This window comes from Sorex araneus, chromosome X (genome assembly GCF_027595985.1).
Source record: "Sorex araneus isolate mSorAra2 chromosome X, mSorAra2.pri, whole genome shotgun sequence".
Classification (NCBI taxonomy): domain Eukaryota; kingdom Metazoa; phylum Chordata; class Mammalia; order Eulipotyphla; family Soricidae; genus Sorex; species Sorex araneus.
The window spans coordinates 259,922,594-259,929,516 of NC_073313.1; the positions used below are offsets into that span (position 1 = coordinate 259,922,594).

General features: G+C 38.2%; 1 pseudogene; it reads right to left on the reverse strand.

Annotated features, from left to right (window-relative positions):
* Window positions 1-2,354: 2,354 nt before the first annotated feature.
* LOC101542052 (microphthalmia-associated transcription factor-like) lies at window positions 2,355-4,777 on the reverse strand (annotated as a pseudogene).
* Window positions 4,778-6,923: the final 2,146 nt, after the last annotated feature.

Here is a 6,923-nt window from a genome sequence, read left to right on the forward strand (position 1 = left end):
AAGGAAGGAAGGAAGGAAGGAAGGAAGGAAGGAAGGAAGGAAGGAAGGAAGGAAGGAAGAAGAAAATGAGTCATAGACACTTTATTCCTAGAAAAGCAAAGATTAAATTAAAAGTAAATTCTTCTTCAAATCTATGATTTCCCCCCCAAATAATTTTTAGCATATCTATAAAAGAAAGGACAAGTAGCAGAATTAGGGCAACTGACAAAGTTGCTTATTCCTTATTTGGTAACTAGGTATTTTGTTCCTATCCTTTTGAGGGAGAGGCACAGCCAGTGGTTGTCTCAGCACAGTGTCAGGTGTGAATTCCCTGAGGGAGCAAAAGAGCACACAACCTGGAGCTGGAACCATAGGCAAAGGATGGGCTCAAGTTCTACATGCCAACTCGTTACCCCTTTTGTATTATTTGGTGTTGTACAGGAAGCATTTAAATCATTGACTTTACATTCAATGAGTGTTAATTAACACATATTTGTCAAGCACTTAGGCCTGAGTGAGAAGATTGGATGTATTTATGATGTCTATTAGAACAGAACATAAATCGTTTGTATAACTGTGCATTAGCATGTCTGACACTGAATAGTCTAGATAACTCCTGCAACTTTTCTCGCCTATATAAAGGAAACGACAACAATAGCCACTCAGTGTTGTAAGCACAATACCCGGGATTTAACTGATGCTGGTAAGTGGTGGATGTAATGATTAAAATCTTTTGTATCCCATCATGAAGATGGCTAAGTGAGAACAGCAATATTTTTATCCATTTTTAATAAATTGAGTAGGACAGTCACTGATTGCCATTCCATATTCCCTCTGTCCCTTTTTTCCTTTTTGGTCTTTTCTCTTTCTCATATTGCCAGTTTCTTTTCCATATTTTGGAATTAGATCATATGGCACTCATAGAGGAAGCCTCCTTTTCACTACCCCATGAGGTGTGACCTTGTGAATTTCTGTATTTCCAACACATGAGAAGAAGCTGCAACTTTCATTCATAGAGAGAAATACATGAGTCATTATATGGCTTTTCATTTTGCCTGCTCTCTATAGTGTTCATTGATAACTATCATAGCCTATCCAAGAACTACGTTCAGCATCCTGCTGATGACAGATGGACAAAAAAGGAGCAAACACACAAGCTTATATGAGTTCCTGCCACTAAAATTTGTATGACATTTTACTTTTATGCAATACAAAAAGTAAAATCAAAGTTAAATCGTCATGGTAACTGTTTATTCAACGACATCCACTGTCACTGTATCACTGTCACCCGTTGTTCATCGATTTGCTTGAGCAGGTGCCAGTGAGGTCTCCATTCAAAGTGTAGCCCATCGGCGTATTGGGGGATCTTTCAGGATTGGGGAATGAGGACCATCGTTGTTATTGTTTTTGGAAAAAAAGCCAGGGTAGATCCTACATTTATGAACCTCAGTCTGTCTCCTTTCCATATCAATTGTACCTAAGCAAGGGATAATTTTACATTCTCTAACCAGACTATCCTCAAAGAAAGTGTAGTATATTTTTTCTCTGAATGAATATAGTATTTCTTTAAATAGTTTGTAGTACAAAGACTAAATGATGCTAGGTACTCTATCTTTACCAATGAGTGAATACATTTATAAATTAGGAAAGGATAAAATTGCAAGAATTTCTTTTCTTCTCCCTCTCTTTCTCTTTCATCTATTTCCCCTCTCTCTTTCTCTCTCTCTCTCCCTCTCTGCCACCTTCCATTCTTTCAATTAAATTTTACATTTAATTTTCAAGGAAGTTACAGGCATAAAAATCTCAAACCAAGTTTCCCTTTAATAAAAACGGACAGAAAGTGCTCTGATGCAAAAATCCTCTTGCTCAGAAAGCTAAAGTCCAGGGTGAATTCAGTTCACAGATACTGTACACTCTGTACAACTTTTAGGAGGCATATGTAGCTGTAAAATAGAGTACACAGGTCTTGTTTCACAAAATTCTAAAAATAAAATATATATTGGGATATTGATAAAGCATAAAAAATTGTATTAAAGGAAAATTATTAAGGAAAGAAACCCTTCAGGTAAATTAATAAATCCAGGGCTGGAGCGAGTAGGGTGTTTGCACAGCGAGTAGGGCATTTGCCTTGCGTGTGGCGGACCCCAGTTCAATTCCTCTGTCCCTCTCGGAGAGCTTGGCAAGCTACCAAGGATATTTCACCCACACGGCAGAGCCTGGTAAGCTACTCCTGGTGAATTTGCTATGTCAAAAATAGTAACAACAAGTCTCTTTACTGGTCCCTGCTCAAGCAAATCAATAAACAAGGGGATGGCAGTGACAGTGACAGTGACTAGTCAAGAAAGGAAGCATTTCTGACGGTGCAGGAGGGCTTGCTAGCAAGTGTGCTCTGTGTCTTCCGTGCTCATCCTGCTCCTGCGGCTGCTCCTTTTGGAGGCTCTCGGAGACACAGACGACAGACGTGGACCCGTTACTCCTACAGAGGAAAGGGTTTTGTCCATGAAGATGTCTTCCAGTTTGGATCCCATTTTGGGCGGGACACTGTAGACCTGGCTGCTGTGGAAGGAGACGGTGCCGTTGTTGAGATCCAGTGTGGCGGTAAAAGTCAGGTCTGCAGGGTGCTGAAGGTCTTGGGGTGCAGTTCTCCGGGGCCGGTTCTTGATTGATGAATCGATTCACCAGATCCGGAGAACAGTGACCAGTGGAGGGAATGAGGGAAAGGCCACGTGCTCGCGCCTGCATTTCAAATTCCTGGATTCCGAGCAACACATGCCGGTTGGCGTGCTCCAGCTTCTTCTTCTGCCGGTTTTCCAGTTCTTTTGCACGTTGCTGTTCTCGCTGCAACTTTCTGATATAGTCAACGGACGCTTTTAAAATGGTTCCCTTGTTCCAGCACATGTCTGGTTCATTTGACTTGGAAATCAAAGTACCTAGTTCTTTACTTCTTAACTTGTACTTTTCCTACAATATTTTATATCGTTTATTGTGACTCCAATATGAGTCAACGGATTCAAAAATATTTTCTGAGAGCACCTGGGTACATAGCAATCCCATTATCTAATTTCAAAATCAAGTGAGTTTTACATAGTAAGCATTCAATAGATGCTTGTTAAATTGAATTATCAAAGTTGATCATGCCATCATCACTTGTAAAATCAGTGTTACTGTTGTGGCTTTAGTATAATTTTTGCTAGTCTACATTAAGCAGATGTGTGTCAACCAAAATGCCTGAGCACAGTTCCAACTTCAAATAGAAAAGAATCACAAGAGTACCTCAAAATCCACTTCGTAACCCTTGAGTTTTATATGAAGTTGGGCTGAATGAAAAAGAAGACTTAAGAGAGTAAATAAGGAAGCTAAACTTTATGGAAAAGTATTGAATTTATTCGGGGCTCTTCTTAACTTTTCAAATATTATTATTATGCCTTTCCAGCATCTCCCAAACTCTGGAGAGATAGACAACAGATTTAATATGTATATTAGTCCTAGAATTTGATTCCTCACATCATAGGAATCGAATCATGAGAAATCGAAAGAGCTATGCTTGGAATATCACAGTTCACTCAAGCGAGAGAAGGAATCCGGAGTTTGGACCTCCATCCACAGTCAAGAATCAAGGACGTTGTCTCATTGGCCAAGGTGTCAAAAATCAGATGGACTGGACACGTAATGCGATTTAGAGACAACCTCTGGACTAGAGCTGTTAGCGAATGGATTCCATGGGATGTCAAAAGACCGCGTGGCCACCCACCAACAAGATGGTCAGACTTCTTTGTCAAAACCCTAAACAAATGGTTTCAGGCTCTTCCTGTTCCTGGAGCGAGCAGATACCATTGGGCGACACTAGCATGAAATGGGAACGATTGGAGATGTTACTGGTGCCCGCTCGAGCAAATCGAAGACCAACGGGATGACAAATGATGCAAGTGATTAATCTATGACACTACAGTTGTCCTTATTTCTGATCCCAGAACCATGTGCATGTATATCCTCACCAGGATTACCCGGTAAAAGGATTCTACAACCTAGTCTACGTAAATGATTCATAAGGAGTTAATAAGAGTCAAGAACCATCAGTTCTGGGAGTTCTGCTAGAACAAATAGGGTTTAGGCATTCTTTTGGCTGGGACTAACTCAATCTTAAGCTCCTGCTAGCATCTTTTCATAGTGCCTAAGGCAAAAAGCACATGAAAAATGATAAAGAAACAGAGATATATTTGAAATAAAGAAGCTTTGCCCCTTTCTTCTCATTCAATCTTTTCTCCTCTTTCTAATATCACCAATTTCTTTTCCATATTTAGGGATTAGATAGCTTGACAATTTTCTTTGCCTGACAATTGTATTTATTTCCTCTGCATTACTCTTGAGAGGTATGACTATTCCTCTTAATAGCCTGGCAAGCTACCCATGGCAAATTCGATATGCCAAAAACAATAAAAAGTCTCACAATGGAGACGTTACTGGTGCTCACTTGAGCAAATCGATGAACGACAGGATGACAGCGCTACTTACATTGCACAAAGATCTTCAGTTTATGGTCTTCTACACTACCATCCCCAGGACACTTCTCCATGCTCTTCTTCCCTAGTTTAATGACTACATCTTCAATTATGAATTCTTTCCTCCTAAGTTTGATTTTAAAAAGAAAAATAATTAGGAGTGAATCATTATGGATTCCTATTCCCCAAGTTGGATGTATTTTATTGAATCTTTCCTTCTGCTTCAGTGGGGAGGGGGAAAGGTTTTTTTTTCTCCTATTTCGAATTAATTCTCTCAAATGAGTTCTAGATTTTATCATCTCTTTCTCTTTCTTCTCTATCTCATAGTGTGTGTGTGTCTCTCTCATTAACATTTTTACTTAGCTATTAAGCTGTTTTGGTAAATTCAAATACAGAAATCTCCATTAAATTTCATATGAACAACAATAAATTAATAGACATATGCAACATTATCAAATATTGCACATTTTTACACAAAAGTTGTTTTCTTTTTTTCTCATCTGAAATTCAAATTCAGTTGGACATCTGTATTTATTCTGGCAACCCTGCTCATCTACAATGTACCGCAACCCACAAAAGAAAGTAGGGTAAAGCGTATTATTTGTTTTCTCACTATTCATATTAAGTCATTCTGAAAGAATTCTCTTGATCTCAGTCTGGTTTATTCTTACTGTTACAATCACTATAGACCTTTGTCTCACAAATACTGGCTTCTTGGGTCATCAATTAGGCGCTTTTATGCCAAAGAGAATCTTTACTGCCTATGATTTACGACTGATAATAAGAAATACAGAAGCTAAAATAAAAAAGAAAATCTGTTGTATGTTTTTATGTATATGTTTGTATGTATGTGTATGTTCAACACACATACACACTACTCACATATAAACATTCTTGTCATCTCTAGTTCTCATTCTTGCCATTTCCCGACCTTTTGCTTCTACACTGAATTACCTCATATTATCCTATTTTAAGCTGTATGTGATGTGGTTATTCCCATCATGATAATGAATAGGCTGAAAATAATGTTACTGACCAATTTCTTGCAGTGAAATCTAGTAGACACATATAGTTCCAGAATTGTTTTCTTCTTTGTTTGCTATGTATGACTTCTTTCTTTCAAAATCTCTACTATTACTATGGATTATAGTGACCCCTATACAAGAAAGCCAGTATGACTTCCTGTCCCAGTTGTTCCAGGCCATTAAAATATTTCATTTTTAAATCAATGCAGACATAAATCCTGACAATTAAGTGGGGGATAACAAATCATGGAAAGAAAATTATTGAAAGAGATGGATTTTGGTTTCTTCCTAAAAGTCAGAAGCAGTCAATTAGAACACTCACAAAATGTGAGTTCTAATCACGATTATATTATGACCCTACAGAGGCAAAACTTTCTTTATACTACTTATTTCCATTTATACCGTTAGTGTTTTGAGGAGATTTACAGAAAGCATTCAGAATAAAACAAAATGTGATGACCATATAGTCTTACTAAAATTTCTAAGTACACTGTCTTTTCAATGAGGCCATACAAAAAGCAGGGTTTCTATAAGACATAGAAACCTGTAGAGCAGCATAGATTTAAGGAAAAGTAAATTATCTTTCAGAGAAATCAAAGTCTCTTTTATTAGAACTAGATAGGAGCACCCCAAATCTAACTCAAGTTAATTCTTGTGTGTAGCTAGCTTGAATGTCCTGGACTATCTTTTCTTTGAAAGGCAGAGTGAAGCAAACCTAAATCATCTAACTTTTTGAAGAGCTGACAAAGAAAATGCAAGGAGAGGAAGCAATAGCAAGGAAAAAAATCTTTTGTAGACAGAAGTTTTATTCTATTGGAGTTTGTGATGAAAAAGAAGGCCTTCCCAATTCTAACTGAGTCTACTCACTTACCCTTGAGGGTTTTTAAATTTGTTTGTTTAATTTTTAGCTTTTGGGAAAAAAAATAATGTGATGCTTATAACCCTCATTCAAGTATTTAAAATTACTATCAGAGGAGCTGGAGTTCTTAGGATGGGTGAATTCTACCTTAATTATCCCTTCACAATCCTCCCCCTGGCCCCAACCTTACCCCAGCAGACCCAAACATTATGCCTCAGGGGGTATCGTCTTATGTGGAATACCCCTGAGATATTCCTGGTTTTGAGCACAGAACTGACCTGGTATAAACCCAATTCTGAATGCCAAACTGCCCTTCTGCTTCTTTTTTTTTCCCCCAAAATGTCTCCTCTTAGGAAAACATAAAAAGCACACCTTGATCAACAGCAAAGCACATTGTCATAAAGGACCTTTGGCAGCTGAGGAAGAGCCAGCCAAGATCTGTACATATTAGATGTCTGCCAGGACATTCATCCAGCAAAGAGATGCAAATGGGAGTTGGAGGGACACAGAGCAATAAAGTTTTCCACTGGGCTGTACCCCACAGCTCTGCAATTATAGGCA